A 15,846-nucleotide genomic window follows, 5' to 3' on the forward strand; every position below is an offset into this window, starting at 1 on the left:
GGACTGGGGGGTCTGCAATACCAAGATAGGTTATTACACTTGGGGCTATTTAGTTTGGAAAAACGAAGGCTAAGGGGTGATCTTATGTTAATGTATAAATATATGAGGGGACAGTACAAAGACCTTTCTGATGATCTTTTTAATCATAGACATGAGACAGGGACAAGGGGGCATCCTCTACGACTGGAGGAAAGAAGGTTTAAGCATAATAACAGATGCGGATTCTTTACTGTACGAGCAGTGAGACTATGGAACTCTCTGCCGTATGATGTTGTAATGAGTGATTCTGTACTTAAATTTAAGAGGGGACTGGATGCCTTTCTGGAAAAGTATAATGTTACAGGGTATATACACTAGATTCCTTGATAGGGCGTTGATCCAGGGAACTAGTCTTATTGCCGAATGTGGAGTCAGGAAGGAACTTTTTTCCCCAAGGTGGAGCTTACTCTTTGCCACATGGTTTTTTTTTGCCTTCCTCTGGATCAACATGTTAGGGTATGTTAGGCTATGGGTTGAACTAGATGGACTTAAAATCTTCCTTCAACCTTAATAACTATGTAACTATGTAAAATTGCTGACAACCTTTTAACCCTTCTAACCTACAAAAAAAAATCTAAAAAAAAAAGCTGATATGAAGTAGACATTGGGCAATTGTTAATTATTAACTATTTTGTATGATAAAACTATCTGGTGTAAGGGCAGAGCAATTACAAGTTTGAAAATTTCATTTTTTTGTCAATACTCTGTTAGTGGAAATTGATACTTTTATGAGTAAATAAAAAGACAAAACGTACAATGTGTTTCAATAAAAAAAATTCAGAACCACTGAACCGTTCCACAGTTATTACCACATAAAGTGACAGTGGTCAGAATTGAAAAATATAACCTGGTCAGGAAGGTGAAAACAGGATCAGGTGAAGGGGTTAAAGAACAAACTATAATAATAATGGGATAAAAGGTTTTATCTGCAGATTGTAAGATATAAAGGATCTCTATTTTATCCACCTCATATCTCTATGCATATTTATCATATCTACAAATCCAATAGAAAAAAGAAACTTGTCTCCAATGTTTATAAATGAAAAAGTCCTTTATTAGTATGTCTGTTATGATCCGGTGGTAGGATCACAAAACTGACCTGACAGGTAAACCAGAATATTAGGACAAGCTCTGGAGATGTGGGAGCTATACTGACCGCAACCCTGATCCTATCCAAACACACTAAAGGTAGCCGTGGAGCGTTACCTGAAAACCTAGACGCCTCTTCACAGCCTGAGAAACTGGCTACCCCTAGAGAGAAAGCAAAGACCTCACTAGCCTCAGAGAAATAACCCCAAAGTTTAGACAGCCCCCCACAAAAAATAACGGTGAGTTAAGGGGAAAATACAAACGTAGAAATGAAACAGGTTTAGCAAATGAGGCCCGCTAAACACTAGATAGACAGAAGATAGCAAGGGATCTGTGCGGTCAGTACAAAAGCTATCAAAAACTATCCACGCAGAGAATACAAGAACCCCCACACCGACTCACGATGTGAGGGGTGCACTCTGCACCCCAGAACTACCAGCAAGCGAAAAAAATCACATAATAGCAAGCTGGACTGAACTCAACATATACTGAGAAACGTTTTCAAGGAAATAATGAGCAAAATGAACAAGCAAGTCTTAGCTTCTCCAGGAAAAGACAGGTCACAAGGGAGGTCCAGGAGAAATCAGAACCAGTACTGAATACAACGACAGCAGGCAAAAAGTAAAGGTCCAGGTGAGTTAAATAGGAACCAGCCTAGCAGGAAATGAGGCAGCTGAGCCCTGCTACAGACCAGCCATATCGCTAAAGGCCACCAGAGGGAGCCCAAGAACAGAACTCACACAGTACCACTCATGACCACAGGAGGGAGCCCTAGAATGGAATTCACAACATATGTCAATCTAAAGAAATATACATATTAAAGCCAATTAAAACAAATTGCTATAGAGGAAAATATAATTTACAATGAAATACCTTTCATATATACCTGAAGGACTGATTCAAAACACAACATTGCTAGCTGTAAATATGTAAGATGGAAAGGTACATACATTAGATAAAACGGAATTATAATGCATAGGATACTGAAATAAACAGAGTATATAGAAACAGAAAATGGAAACAAGGTGCCTGCAGATGGGACTGAAGTAATGCTCCAAGGTGTGACTGTCAGAGTTTCACAAATGGAGAAGGAAGGCAATGCAACCAAGTGACCAGACATAGGTGCAAAATCAAACAAGCACACATAACCCTCGGTGGGTTTGATACCTTATTAAACGATGCAGGAGGGTTGTTAACATATAAAGGTCATCAATGAAACTCTCAAACATACCCTTGGTTTGAAAGACTTCCTCACAAGTTCCTTAACCCCTCCTGTGTCATTTCTCATTATTACACAACTTAGTTTTTGGAAATCTGTGATTTGATTTCTTTGCTTGTGTGGATTGATTGGGTTGGTACTGACAGAGAATTTCATGTCAATAGCAAAATTGGAATGACGTAGATATGCATGATGCAGACAAGGGGAGATCTCATGATAGGAGAATATTATAGGCAAGAAGCAATGAGAATTCTCAGACAGTTCCACAAAAAAAACCCTTGCTTAATGATCTCACTACTAAATACAAATTTCAGTCTTTTCTGAGAACCAAGTGAATTTTGGCATATTTTTTTTAATAAAAAAATACGTACAATTGTTCCCGGAGTTCCCACTTAGACCCTACAGGTACTATGCACCCAAAATCCACAAATCCATATCTATACCACATTACCACATGTCATCAATTATCTCATGGGTGGAATCCCTAACAGAGCCTTTATCCAAATACATGGACTGGATTTAACCAACCCTTCTTCAAGATGTCCCTTCCTATATAAAAGATACAGGAGAGTTCCTAAGAGCCACATAGTGAGAAGTCCTCTTGCCACACAAATTCCTGACATCAGAGGACCTGTAGAGTGTGTATACCAGAATTCCACACTGCCTCAGTAATCAGGCGGTGCTGAATATTCATTCACATACAATAACTGGGATTGTATTAATTTCTTATTCGATTGTTTTGATTTCATTCGGTCACATAACGCATTTAAATTACTTGACAAATGTACCTTCAATGCACAGGAACAGCAATGGGTACGCAGACAGCTTGTGTTCGGGAAAATTTGTTTGGCAGTTTTTGAAGAAAAATGTTTTCTCTCCACATTATCACTATCTCAAATTTATAAAACTCTTCAATCGCTATGTGGATGACATTTGTCATGTGGGGAGGTGGCGAAAAGGAGTTCCACGATTATGTTATGCATCTGAATGCAGTAAATGATATGAATGTCATTTACATCGGTTTTTGGAGGCTTAGAACTCAACTTTTCAGATGTTAAGATTTCTGTTAAAAATGGAAAATTGGTAACTGAGGCCTTCAGAAAACCTATATCCACAAACTCACTCCGTCTCACACTAACATTTCCCCACCGATACAGTCAATTCAAAATGAATAACTTTGACAGTCAGTTTGAGAAATAACAAGCCGGTGATTTAGGAAATAGATTTCTGTCAAGGAGATACCCAGATTTCATCCCAGATGAGCCTCTGTATAGAGACCGCAAATTAAAATAAACTGATTTGTTGATATACACCGAAGGTCAAAAAAGGAAAAACATAAAAAGATTTATCTTTAATTTTAAATTTGGTCCAATGAACAAGGCTATTATCTCTGAAATTAACAAAAACTGGCATGTTAAGCTTGGATAAGGATTTAGGTGGTATGATTACACAAAAACCGCCAATTACATATAGGTGCTGTTTCACCTCGAAAGACACTTTAGTCAGGAACCAGTTAAAAAGTTCTATAGTGATAGATTGTAGATCTCCAACATTGTGGGTAACCACAGATACGGTTCCTGCAATTTTTGTAGTTTTCACTTGAACATGAATCCAATAAAATTAGGTGGTATCAAACACTGTGTGACAGAATTTATACCCTGTAAAACTCCGTATGCCATGTATAATATTCTGTCACTGTGGAAGATATTACAAAGCAAAAACCATTAGAACGTTGTATGTACGATTTAGAGAGCATTTTAACTCTATCCCTACTCGCAAAGGCTCCACCAGACTTATTGAATATATCCGTGAGACACTATTCTAAACTGGAGGTTGTATGTTTTGGTGGTCTCAAGAGGGCTCATCAACCTGTGCAAGGAGGTAATCTCAAAAAATTATCACTACAGAAACTAAATGGATAATTTGATCAAATGCAGAAGGTATTTTAGATTTTAATGATTAATTAAACATGGCAACATTTTTCAATCTTGTTTATAACTGTGATAATTTGTTCCTTGTCACGTTATTTGTCTTACTATGATGTGGGAGTAGCGATGTGTATTCCTCTAAGGGTTACAGCTCCCTACTGCAAACCGCACATGGACCTGTTTAAATCTCCATCGTCCACACTGTGAACCTCTTCCCTCACAGCCATGCAGTAATTGTCACTTAATAAAGGAATACAAATACAGAGATTATGGGTGGCAATCCATGTCTGATGAAAATCTTCTTTAAGAAAAAAATTCTCTATTTTACTTCTCTTCTATCTACGTATCTTTTTATCATATCTATAAATCCAATAGAGAGACTTTGCTGAAATTATTACAAATGTGTAAGTCCTTTATTAGTACATCAATTTAATTAGATTTACGTATTAATGCCATTTACAATAGAATAGCTTTCGGTGGTAACTAGATTTTACAAACTTCGGTTGACAATGGTGCTAGCGTATGGAAGGGGAAAAAGAACCTGCTGCAAATTTTAACACAACACCACCTGGTTGTCCAAATCTTGATATATGGTATTTTCTCATTTCTATCTGCGCTAAGTGTACATCCCTATGAATGGATAAAACGTACCCGCAATAGCTTACAAAATTAGGAACAATCACACTTTTACGTTCCTAATTTTGTGAGCTATTGCGGGTACGTATGCACTTATCGCAGATATATGGTATTTTCTAGTAACTAGATTTTACAGCAAAATACCTTTCATATATACCTGAAAAACGGATTCAAGACACAACATTACTAGCTGTAAGATGGAAAGGTATACACAAGATAAAATGGAATTAAATTAGAGAATAGTGTGATAATGCATAAGATAATGAGATAAACAGTTTATATAGAAACAGAAAATGGAAACAAGGTGCCTGCAGATAGGAGTGAAGTAATGCTCCAAGGTGTGACTGTAGAAGTCTCACAAAGGGAGAACAAAATCAATGCAACCAAGTAAAACTCCTGAGTACAAAGAACAAACAAGAAGCACAAATGATATTCCTTAGCAGTTTTGCTACATCAGTAAACAATGCAGGAGGATAGTTAACATATGAACATATACATACATAAGTTAACACATGAATGTGACCCAGGGAACTCCCTAACAAACCATTGTTTTACATGGGTTCATCAGAAGAGGTTACACAAATCCCTTTCCCACCTTGTGTGTATTAGATGGGTTGTTATCAATATATGTTGAGAATTTCATGTCAATAGCACCTTTAGAAATATATTTACTTCCCAACTTGGTGATGAGTTCAATACTTATTTCACCCACTGTACCTATTATTATTATTATTTATTGTTATAGCGCCATTTATTCCATGGCGCTTTACAAGTGAGGAGGGGTATACATAATAAAAACAAGTACAATAATCTTGAACAATACAAGTCATAACTGGTACAGGAGGAGTGAGGACCCTGCCCGCGAGGGCTCACAATCTACAAGGGATGGGTGAGAATACAGTAGGTGAGGATAGAGCTGATCGTGCAGCAGTTGGTTGATCGGTGGTTACTGCAGGTTGTAGGCTTGTCGGAAGAGGTGGGTCTTCAGATTCTTTTTGAAGGTTTCGATGGTGGGCGAGAGTCTGATGTGTTGTGGTAGAGGGTTCCAGAGTAGGGGTGATACGCGAGAGAAATCTTGTATACGATTGTGGGAAGAGGAGATAAGAGGGAGTAGAGAAGGAGATCTTGTGAGGATCGGAGGTTGCGTGTAGGAAAGTACCGGGAGATGAGGTCACAGATGTAAGGAGGAGACAGGTTGTGGATGGCTTTGTACGTTATGGTTAGGGTTTTGTACTGGAGTCTCTGGGCAATGGGGAGCCAGTGAAGGGATTGACAGAGGGGAGAGGCCGGAGAATAGCGGGGGGACAGGTGGATTAGTCGGGCAGCAGAGTTTAGAATAGATTGGAGGGGTGCGAGAGTGTTTGAGGGGAGGCCACAGAGCAGGAGGTTGCAGTAGTCAAGACAGGAGATGATGAGGGCATGGACTAGGGTTTTTGCAGATTCTTGGTTGAGGAATGAACGGATTTGTGCAATATTTTTGAGTTGAAGTCGGCAGGAAGTGGAAAGGGCTTGGATATGTGGTTTGAAGGAGAGATCAGCGTCAATAATAACCCCGAGGCAGCGAGCTTGTGGGACTGGGGAGAGTGGGCAGCCATTTACTGTAATGGATAGGTTCGTTGGGGGGGTCACGTGAGATGGGGGAAAGATGATGAATTCTGTTTTGTCCATGTTAAGTTTCAGAAATTTAGCGGAGAAGAAGGATGAAATAGTGGACAGACATTGAGGGATTCTGGTTAGTAGGGAGGTGATATCTGGTCCAGAGATGTAGATCTGTGTGTCATCAGCATAGAGGTGATACTGAAAGCCATGAGATTCTATGAGCTGTCCCAGGCCAAAGGTGTAAATGGAGAAGAGCAGGGGCCCAAGGACTGAACCTTGTGGGACTCCGACAGAGAGGGGGCGAGGTGAGGAGATGGTGTGTGAGTGGGAGACGCTGAATGTCCGGTCTGTTAGGTATGATGAGATCCAGGATAGGGCCAAGTCTGTGATGCCAAGGGATGAGAGGGTCTGTAATAATAGGGAATGGTCCACTGTGTCAAAGGCAGCCGACAGGTCGAGGAGGAGGAGAACAGAGTAGTGTCGCTTGCTCTTGGCGGTTAAAAGGTCAGTGGTGACCTTAGTTAGGGCAGTTTCAGTGGAATGGTGTGACCGGAAGCCAGATTGTAAGCGGTCAAAGAGGGAGCAAGAAGAGAGATGGGAGGACAGTTCAAGGTAGACGTGTTGTTCCAGTAGTTTTGAGGCATAGGGGAGAAGTGATATAGGGCGATAGCTAGATACAGAGGATGGGTCAAGAGAGGGCTTTTTGAGGATAGGTGTGATGGAGGCATGTTTAAAGCTTGAGGGGAAAACACCATTTGTTAGTGATAGGTTGAAGAGATGGGTTAGGGTTGGGATGAAGATTGTGGTGAGGTTTGGGATGAGGTGGGTTGGGAGCGGGTCAAGTGCACAGGTGGTGAGATGCGATCTTGAGAGTAGAGTGGCGAGTTGATCTTCTGTGTTGTGGATTCTGTTTGTGGGCTCCCTCTGGTGGTTGCTGCTGGTACTGGGTGACTTTGGTGGGTTGCGGCCTTTGGTTTCCACCTGTCCATCAGAGGCTGGGTGTTTCCTATTTTACCTGGCCTTTCTGTCATTCCCTTGCCGGCTATCAATGTATTCAGATGTGTTCTGTTTGGTTCCTGCCTACCTGCTCCCAGATCTTTCAGGATAAGCTAAGTGCTGATTTTCAGTTGTTTGTTTTTTTGTCCAGCTTGCTTATTATGTCTCTATGCTAGCTGGTAGCTCTAGTGGACTGAGGTTCTCCCCATGTGCCATGAGTTGGCACATGGGTTCTTGTAATCTCAGGATGGTATTTTTGATTAGGGTTTTTTGCTGACCGCTCAGTCCCCTTTTGTATCTTTCTGCTTTCTAGTTTACAGCGGGCCTCAATTTGCTAAAGCTATATATATCATCTCTATGTGTGTGCCTTCCTCTCATTTCACCGTCAATACATGTGAGGGGGCAACTATATCTTTTGGGGTTCATTCCTCTGGAGGCAAGTGAGGTCTTATTTTCTCTGCAGTACTAGTTAGCTCTTAGGCTGGTGTGTGGCGTCTAGAACCAACGTAGGCACGCTCCCTGGCTATCTCTAGTTGCGTTTGTCAGGCGTAGGGCAGTGGTCAGCCCAGGTTCCATCACCCTAGAGCTCGTCCGTTATTTATTTGTACTTTGCTTGTCCTGTGCTATCCCTAGCCATTGGGGATTCGTGACAGTATAGCCGGCCCACAAAGTGTTAATATTTTGGGCTGAAGCAGGAGAAATAGAAGTGTTTGAAGGGAAAAAAAAAAAAAAAATTCCCTTAGAGTTTTGCTGCCTAGCCCTTAATTGCTGTCTAGCTGCTTCTTACCTCCTCTTAACCCTTGAATGGCTCTGATCTTAGCTGTTTAACATGGATGTCCAGAGTTTGGCTTCCAGCCTGAGTAATCTCGCGGCAAAAGTTCAAAACATACAGGATTTTGTTGTTCACACTCCAATGTCTGAACCTAGAATTCCTATTCCAGAGTTCTTTTCTGGAGATAGATCTACCTTCCTGAATTTCAGGAACAATTGTAAATTGTTTGTTTCTTTAAAATCTCGCTCCTCTGGAGACCCTGCTCAACAGGTCAAGACTGTAATATCTTTCCTGCGGGGCGACCTTCAGAACTGGGCATTTGCATTGGCACCAGGGGATCCTGCATTGCTCAGTGTGGATGCATTTTTTCTGGCATTGGGATTGCTCTATGAGGAACCTAACCTGGAGATTCAGGCTGAAAAGGCTTTATTAGCCCTCTCTCAGGGGCATGATGAAGCGGAAATATATTGTCAAAAATTTCGGAAATGGTCGGTGCTTACTCAGTGGAATGAGTGCGCCCTGGCTGCAAACTTCAGAAATGGTCTTTCTGAGGCCATTAAGGATATTATGGTGGGGTTCCCTACGCCTACAGGTCTGAATGAGTCTATGGCTATGGCCATTCAGATTGATCGGCGTTTACGGGAGCGCAAACCCGTGCACCAGTTGGCGGTGTCTTCTGAACAGGCACCTGAGACTATGCAATGTGATAGAATTCAGTCCAGAAGTGAACGGCAAAATTATAGGTGGAAAAATGGATTGTGTTTTTATTGTGGTGATTCAGCTCATGTTATATCAGCATGCTCTAAACGCACAAAAAGGGTTGATAAATCTTTTGCCATTGGTACTCTGCAGCCTAAGTTCATTTTGTCTGTGACTCTGATTTTTTCACTGTTTTCCATTTCCGTCGATGCCTATGTGGATTCGGGCGCTGCCCTGAGTCTTATGGATTGGTCATTTGCTAAACGCTGCAGTTTTAGTCTGGAGCCTCTGGAAGTTCCTATTCCTCTGAAGGGAATTGACTCTACACCATTGGCTATGAATAAACCGCAGTACTGGACACAAATGACCATGCGCATGACTCCCGTTCATCAGGAGGTGATTCGCTTCCTTGTACTGTATAATTTACATGATGTACTAGTGCTTGGTCTGCCATGGTTACAAACTCATAATCCTGTCCTGGACTGGAAAACAATGTCTGTGTTAAGCTGGGGATGTCAGGGGGTTCATGGTGATGCACCTCCGATTTCAATTGCTTCATCTACTCCTTCTGAGATCCCTGTGTTTTTGTCTGACTATAGGGATGTTTTTGAGGAGCCTAAGCTCAATTCGCTCCCTCCTCATAGAGAGTGTGACTGTGCTATAGAATTGATTCCTGGCAGTAAGTTCCCTAAGGGTCGTTTATTTAATCTGTCACTGCCAGAGCATACTGCTATGCGGAATTATATTAAGGAGTCCTTGGAAAAGGGACATATTCGTCCATCTTCGTCCCCTCTGGGAGCAGGTTTTTTTTTCGTGGCAAAAAAAGATGGTTCCCTGAGGCCTTGTATAGATTATCGCCTTCTGAATAAGATTACAGTCAAATATCAGTATCCATTGCCATTATTAACTGATTTGTTTGCTCGCATTAAGGGAGCTAGGTGGTTCACTAAGATAGATCTTCGCGGTGCGTATAATCTGGTGCGGATAAAACAGGGTGATGAGTGGAAAACCGCATTTAATACGCCTGAGGGCCATTTTGAGTATTTGGTAATGCCTTTTGGACTCTCCAATGCTCCGTCAGTCTTTCAGTCCTTTATGCACAATATTTTCCGTGAATATCTGGATAAGTTTATGATTGTGTATTTGGATGATATTTTGGTGTTTTCTGATGACTGGGAGTCTCATGTTCTACAGGTCAGGAAGGTGTTTCAGGTTCTGCGGGCCAATTCTCTGTTTGTGAAGGGCTCAAAGTGTCTCTTCGGAGTCCAGAAGATTTCTTTTTTGGGGTACATTTTTTCTCCTTCTACTATTGAGATGGATCCCGTCAAGGTTCAGGCTATTTGTGACTGGACACAACCTACATCTGTTAAGAGCCTTCAGAAGTTCTTGGGGTTTGCTAATTTTTATCGTCGGTTCATTGCTAATTTTTCCAGTATTGTTAAACCTTTGACTGATTTGACTAAAAAGGGTGCTGATGTTGCTGATTGGTCTCCTGCGGCTGTGGAGGCCTTTCAGGAACTTAAGCGCCGGTTTTCTTCTGCTCCTGTGTTGTGTCAACCAGATGTTTCACTTCCTTTTCAGGTTGAGGTTGATGCTTCCGAGATTGGAGCGGGGGCGGTTTTGTCGCAGAGAAGTTCTAATGGCTCGGTGATGAAGCCATGTGCATTCTTCTCTAGAAAATTCTCGCCCGCCGAGCGCAATTATGATGTGGGTAATCGGGAGCTTTTGGCCATGAAGTGGGCATTTGAGGAGTGGCGTCATTGGCTTGAGGGTGCTAAACATCGTGTGGTGGTCTTGACTGATCACAAGAATCTCATTTACCTTGAGTCTGCCAGGCGTTTGAATCCTAGACAGGCTCGTTGGTCGTTATTTTTTTCTCGTTTCAATTTCGTGGTTTCATACCTGCCAGGTTCAAAGAATGTAAAGGCAGATGCTCTTTCCAGGAGTTTTGTGCCTGACTCTCCTGGAGACTCTGGGCCTACTGGTATCCTTAGGGATGGGGTAATATTGTCCGCCGTATCCCCAGACTTGCGACGTGCATTGCAGGAGTTTCAGGTGGATAAACCGGATCGTTGTCCACCAGAAAGACTGTTTGTCCCGGATGATTGGACCAGTAGAGTCATCTCCGAGGTCCATTCTTCTGTGTTGGCTGGTCATCCTGGAATATTTGGTACTAGAGACTTGGTGGCCAGGTCTTTTTGGTGGCCTTCCTTGTCTAGGGATGTGCGTACCTTTGTGCAGTCTTGTGAAGTGTGTGCTCGAGCTAAGCCTTGCTGTTCTCGGGCCAGTGGGTTGTTGTTATCCTTGCCCATCCCGAAGAGGCCTTGGATGCACATTTCCATGGATTTTATTTCTGATCTCCCGGTTTCACAGAAAATGTCCGTTATCTGGGTTGTGTGTGACCGCTTTTCTAAGATGGTTCATTTGGTGCCCTTGCCTAAGTTGCCCTCCTCCTCTGAGTTGGTCCCTTTATTTTTTCAGAACGTGGTTCGTTTGCATGGGATTCCGGAGAATATCGTTTCTGACAGGGGATCCCAGTTTGTGTCTAGATTTTGGCGGACGTTTTGTGCCAAGATGGGCATTGATTTGTCTTTTTCGTCTGCATTCCATCCTCAGACGAATGGCCAGATGGAGCGAACTAATCAGACCTTGGAAACTTATTTGAGGTGTTTTGTTTCTGCTGATCAAGATGACTGGGTTGCTTTTTTGCCACTGGCCGAATTTGCTCTTAATAATCGGGCTAGTTCTGCCACGTTGGTCTCTCCTTTTTTTTGTAATTCGGGGTTTCATCCTCGTTTTTCCTCTGGTCAGGTGGAGTCTTCGGATTGTCCTGGAGTGGACGTGGTGGTGGACAGGCTACATCAGATTTGGAATCAGGTGGTGGACAATTTGAAGTTGTCTCAGGAGAAGACTCAGCAGTTTGCTAATCGCCGTCGCCGCGTGGGTCCCCGACTTCTTGTTGGGGATTTGGTGTGGTTATCTTCTCGTTTTGTCCCTATGAAGGTCTCTTCTCCTAAGTTCAAGCCTCGGTTCATCGGTCCTTATAGGATCTCGGAGATTCTTAACCCTGTATCTTTTCGTTTGGATCTCCCAGCATCGTTTGCTATTCATAATGTGTTCCATCGGTCGTTGTTGCGGAGGTATGAGGTACCCGTTGTTCCTTCGGTTGAGCCTCCTGCTCTGGTGCTGGTGGAGGGAGAATTGGAGTATGTTGTTGAGAAGATCTTGGATTCTCGTGTTTCCAGACGCAAACTCCAGTATTTGGTTAAGTGGAAGGGTTATGGTCAGGAGGATAATTCCTGGGTGGTCGCCTCCGATGTTCATGCAACTGATTTGGTCCGCGCCTTCCATAGAGCTCACCCTTATCGCCCTGGGGGTTCTCGTGAGGGTTCGGTGACCCCTCCTCAAGGGGGGGGTACTGTTGTGGATTCTGTTTGTGGGCTCCCTCTGGTGGTTGCTGCTGGTACTGGGTGACTTTGGTGGGTTGCGGCCTTTGGTTTCCACCTGTCCATCAGAGGCTGGGTGTTTCCTATTTTACCTGGCCTTTCTGTCATTCCCTTGCCGGCTATCAATGTATTCAGATGTGCTCTGTTTGGTTCCTGCCTACCTGCTCCCAGATCTTTCAGGATAAGCTAAGTGCTGATTTTCAGTTGTTTGGTTTTTTTTGTCCAGCTTGCTTATTATGTCTCTATGCTAGCTGGTAGCTCTAGTGGACTGAGGTTCTCCCCATGTGCCATGAGTTGGCACATGGGTTCTTGTAATCTCAGGATGGTATTTTTGATTAGGGTTTTTTGCTGACCGCTCAGTCCCCTTTTGTATCTTTCTGCTTTCTAGTTTACAGCGGGCCTCAATTTGCTAAAGCTATATATATCATCTCTATGTGTGTGCCTTCCTCTCATTTCACCGTCAATACATGTGAGGGGGCAACTATATCTTTTGGGGTTCATTCCTCTGGAGGCAAGTGAGGTCTTATTTTCTCTGCAGTACTAGTTAGCTCTTAGGCTGGTGCGTGGCGTCTAGAACCAACGTAGGCACGCTCCCTGGCTATCTCTAGTTGCGTTTGTCAGGTGTAGGGCAGCGGTCAGCCCAGGTTCCATCACCCTAGAGCTCGTCCGTTATTTATTTGTACTTTGCTTGTCCTGTGCTATCCCTAGCCATTGGGGATTCATGACACTTCTGTAATGGTGGAGTAGTTGGTTTTGGAGGTGGAGGGTAGGGAAGTTGGGAGGAAGGGCTCTGGGGCTTGTTGACCAAAACTGTCTCTGATGTTATCAATCTTCTGCTTGAAGAATGAGGCAAAGTCTTCAGCAGAGATAAGTGAGGAGGGAGGAGGTGCTGGGGGACGGAGGAGAGAATTGAAGGTGTTGAGTAACTGTTTAGGGTTGTGAGACAGGGAGGATATGAGAGATGAGAAGTAGGTTTGTTTAGCTGTGGCGAGTGCGGTCTTGAAAGTAGTGAGGGACTGTTTGAGTGCGATTAAGTGGTCGTTGGAGTGGGATCTTTTCCATCTGCGCTCAGCAGCCCTGGAAGCTTGCCTCAGTTCTTTGGTCAGGCTGGTGTGCCAGGGCTGTCTGTTGATTTTGCGAGCTTTGGTATGTGTAAGTGGGGCAGCAGATTCCAAAGCTACAGCTATTGTGGTGTTATATAGAGCGGCAGCGTCATCCGCATTGTGTATGGAACTTATGTCTGTGAGAGGGAGGAGGGATTCAGAGAATGAATGTAGGTCAAGATGTTTAAGATTTCTGCGAGGGTGTGAAAGTTTGTGGGGTGGGGACTCTAGACATGGAGTGGAGAGAGATGAGAATGTGAGAAGGTTGTGGTCAGAGAGAGGAAGAGGCGAGTTAGAGAGGTTAGATAGGGAGCAGAGGCGGGTGAAGATGAGGTCCAGTGTGTGACCATCTTTGTGAGTGGCTGCAGAAGACCATTGAGTGAGGCCGAAGGAGGAAGAGAGAGATAGAAGTTTAGTGGCAGCTGAGAGGGAAGTGTCAATGGGTATGTTGAAATCGCCCATGATGATAGTGGGGATGTCCGCAGAAAGGAAATGAAGTAGCCAGGTGGTGAAGTGGTCAAAGAAGGTGGTGGCTGGCCCTGGGGGGCGGTAAATGACAGCCAGTTGGAGGTTGGAGGGGGAGTAGATGCGCACAGAGTGCACCTCAAAGGAAGGGAGGGTAACAGAGGGTGGCAGTGGGATTGGGGTGAAGGAGCAGTTATCTGACAGGAGAAAACCAACTCCTCCACCATGCTTGCTGCTGGGGCGGGGTGTGTGAGAAAGGTGGAAGCCACCGTAAGAGAGTGCAGCAGGGGAGGCCGTGTCAGAAGGGGTGAGCCAGGTTTCAGTGATGGCGAGGAAGGAAAGTTTGGTAGTAACAAAAAGATCATGGATGTAGGAAAGCTTGTTACAGACAGAGCGAGCGTTCCACAGAGCTCCTGTTAGTGGGACTGGGGAAGCGGGGGCTGGGCGAATGGGTATAAGGTTAGAGAGGTTACGGAAGTTTGTGATGGAGCGTGGATGGGAGGTAGAAATGACTGTGGTAATATGGTGAGGAGGACCAGGATTTGGACAGATATCACCAGCAGTGAGAAGGAGCAGAGATAGTGTTAGCAGGTGGGAGCAGGAGAGAGCGTGAGGGGGCTGCCTGTGCTTTGAGACAGAGGATTGTATGTTAAGGAACAGTTCTGAGGAGGAGGTGAGATGGATGGGGAGGATTGAAGAGGAGATGAACAGTTCCTTACTTGGTGTGGGGATTGGGGGAGGTAGCAGAAAGTGAAAGATTATAGGGGTAAAAGTGACAACAAACAGAAACATTGTTTGCAGTGACAGGCCAGTTCCCTTCAGGTTCAATTCAGGTTTTAATTCTAATGTAATCCACACTTTTAGAACACACTTCTAGAAATCACACTGCAGACTAAAGTCCTGCAGACTTGTGCTATGCAATATATGGAAAACTAAGTGCGGTCAGGTGTGGAGCAGAGAGGAGTGGTCTCTGCTCATCTTGGTCAGAGAATTAAGGGTCGACCAGATGCATACAATCAAGACTAAGTAAACAAGGTCATAAATATCACAGAGTAAGTTGGGGGTTAGCTGAAAGGCATACCATCACAATGCTAGGAGCAGGGGAAAGTCTATGCGCAAAGCTGGGTGATGTATTATGTGCGCTTCATAGGAGAGCTGGATGAACATACCATCACAATGCTAGGAGCAGGGGAAAGTCTATGCGCAAAGCTGGGTGATGTATTATGTGCGCTTCATAGGAGAGCTGGATGAACATACCATCACAATGCTAGGAGCAGGGGAAAGTCTATGCGCAAAGCTGGGTGATGTATTATGTGCGCTTCATAGGAGAGCTGGATGAACATACCTGTTGGAAGAATAGAGATATTCTTATAGAATCTTCTCTATAGAATATAGAATACCTATGTATTCATCCATTCATTTAGCTATTTACAAAAAGACTAAATAAAGCAGCAATTCAAAAAATCCAAAAAGGAGTTTATTCCTGTCAAAATGTGAGATATATTAACGTTTCAACTATTCAATGTCATTTTCAAACCCCGTGATTTACATTATGACACAAATTCTGTCCCACTGCTGCAATTGCAATGTTAAGAATAGTATTTATATAACATATATTATAAGTGTGTTTATCTAGATAGAAGAAAGTTCTAGCAGATATGAGATAGATGAGAGATAAAATACAGATAATTTCTTTCTACAATATGCAGCTGAAACATTTTTTCCTATTAGTAATTATAAGTTTTTCTTTTAAAATAAAAATCAATGTTTTGCATAATTATTTTCTACCACAGAAGAATAACTTCACTTCTGTCCTAATCTTATATTGCTGCATATTTGCTGTATTTTCTATCAT

The 15,846-nt window shown here is 43.2% G+C and overlaps 1 protein-coding gene across 1 annotated transcript in view; it reads left to right on the plus strand.

The window, feature by feature from the left end:
* The window catches only part of LOC143804052 (serine/threonine-protein kinase SBK1-like), a 28,057-nt gene that overhangs the window by 6,808 nt on the left and 5,403 nt on the right, over nt 1–15,846 (plus strand). The window lies entirely within an intron of this gene.

This window comes from Ranitomeya variabilis, chromosome 2 (assembly GCF_051348905.1).
Source record: "Ranitomeya variabilis isolate aRanVar5 chromosome 2, aRanVar5.hap1, whole genome shotgun sequence".
In the NCBI taxonomy this organism is placed as follows: domain Eukaryota; kingdom Metazoa; phylum Chordata; class Amphibia; order Anura; family Dendrobatidae; genus Ranitomeya; species Ranitomeya variabilis.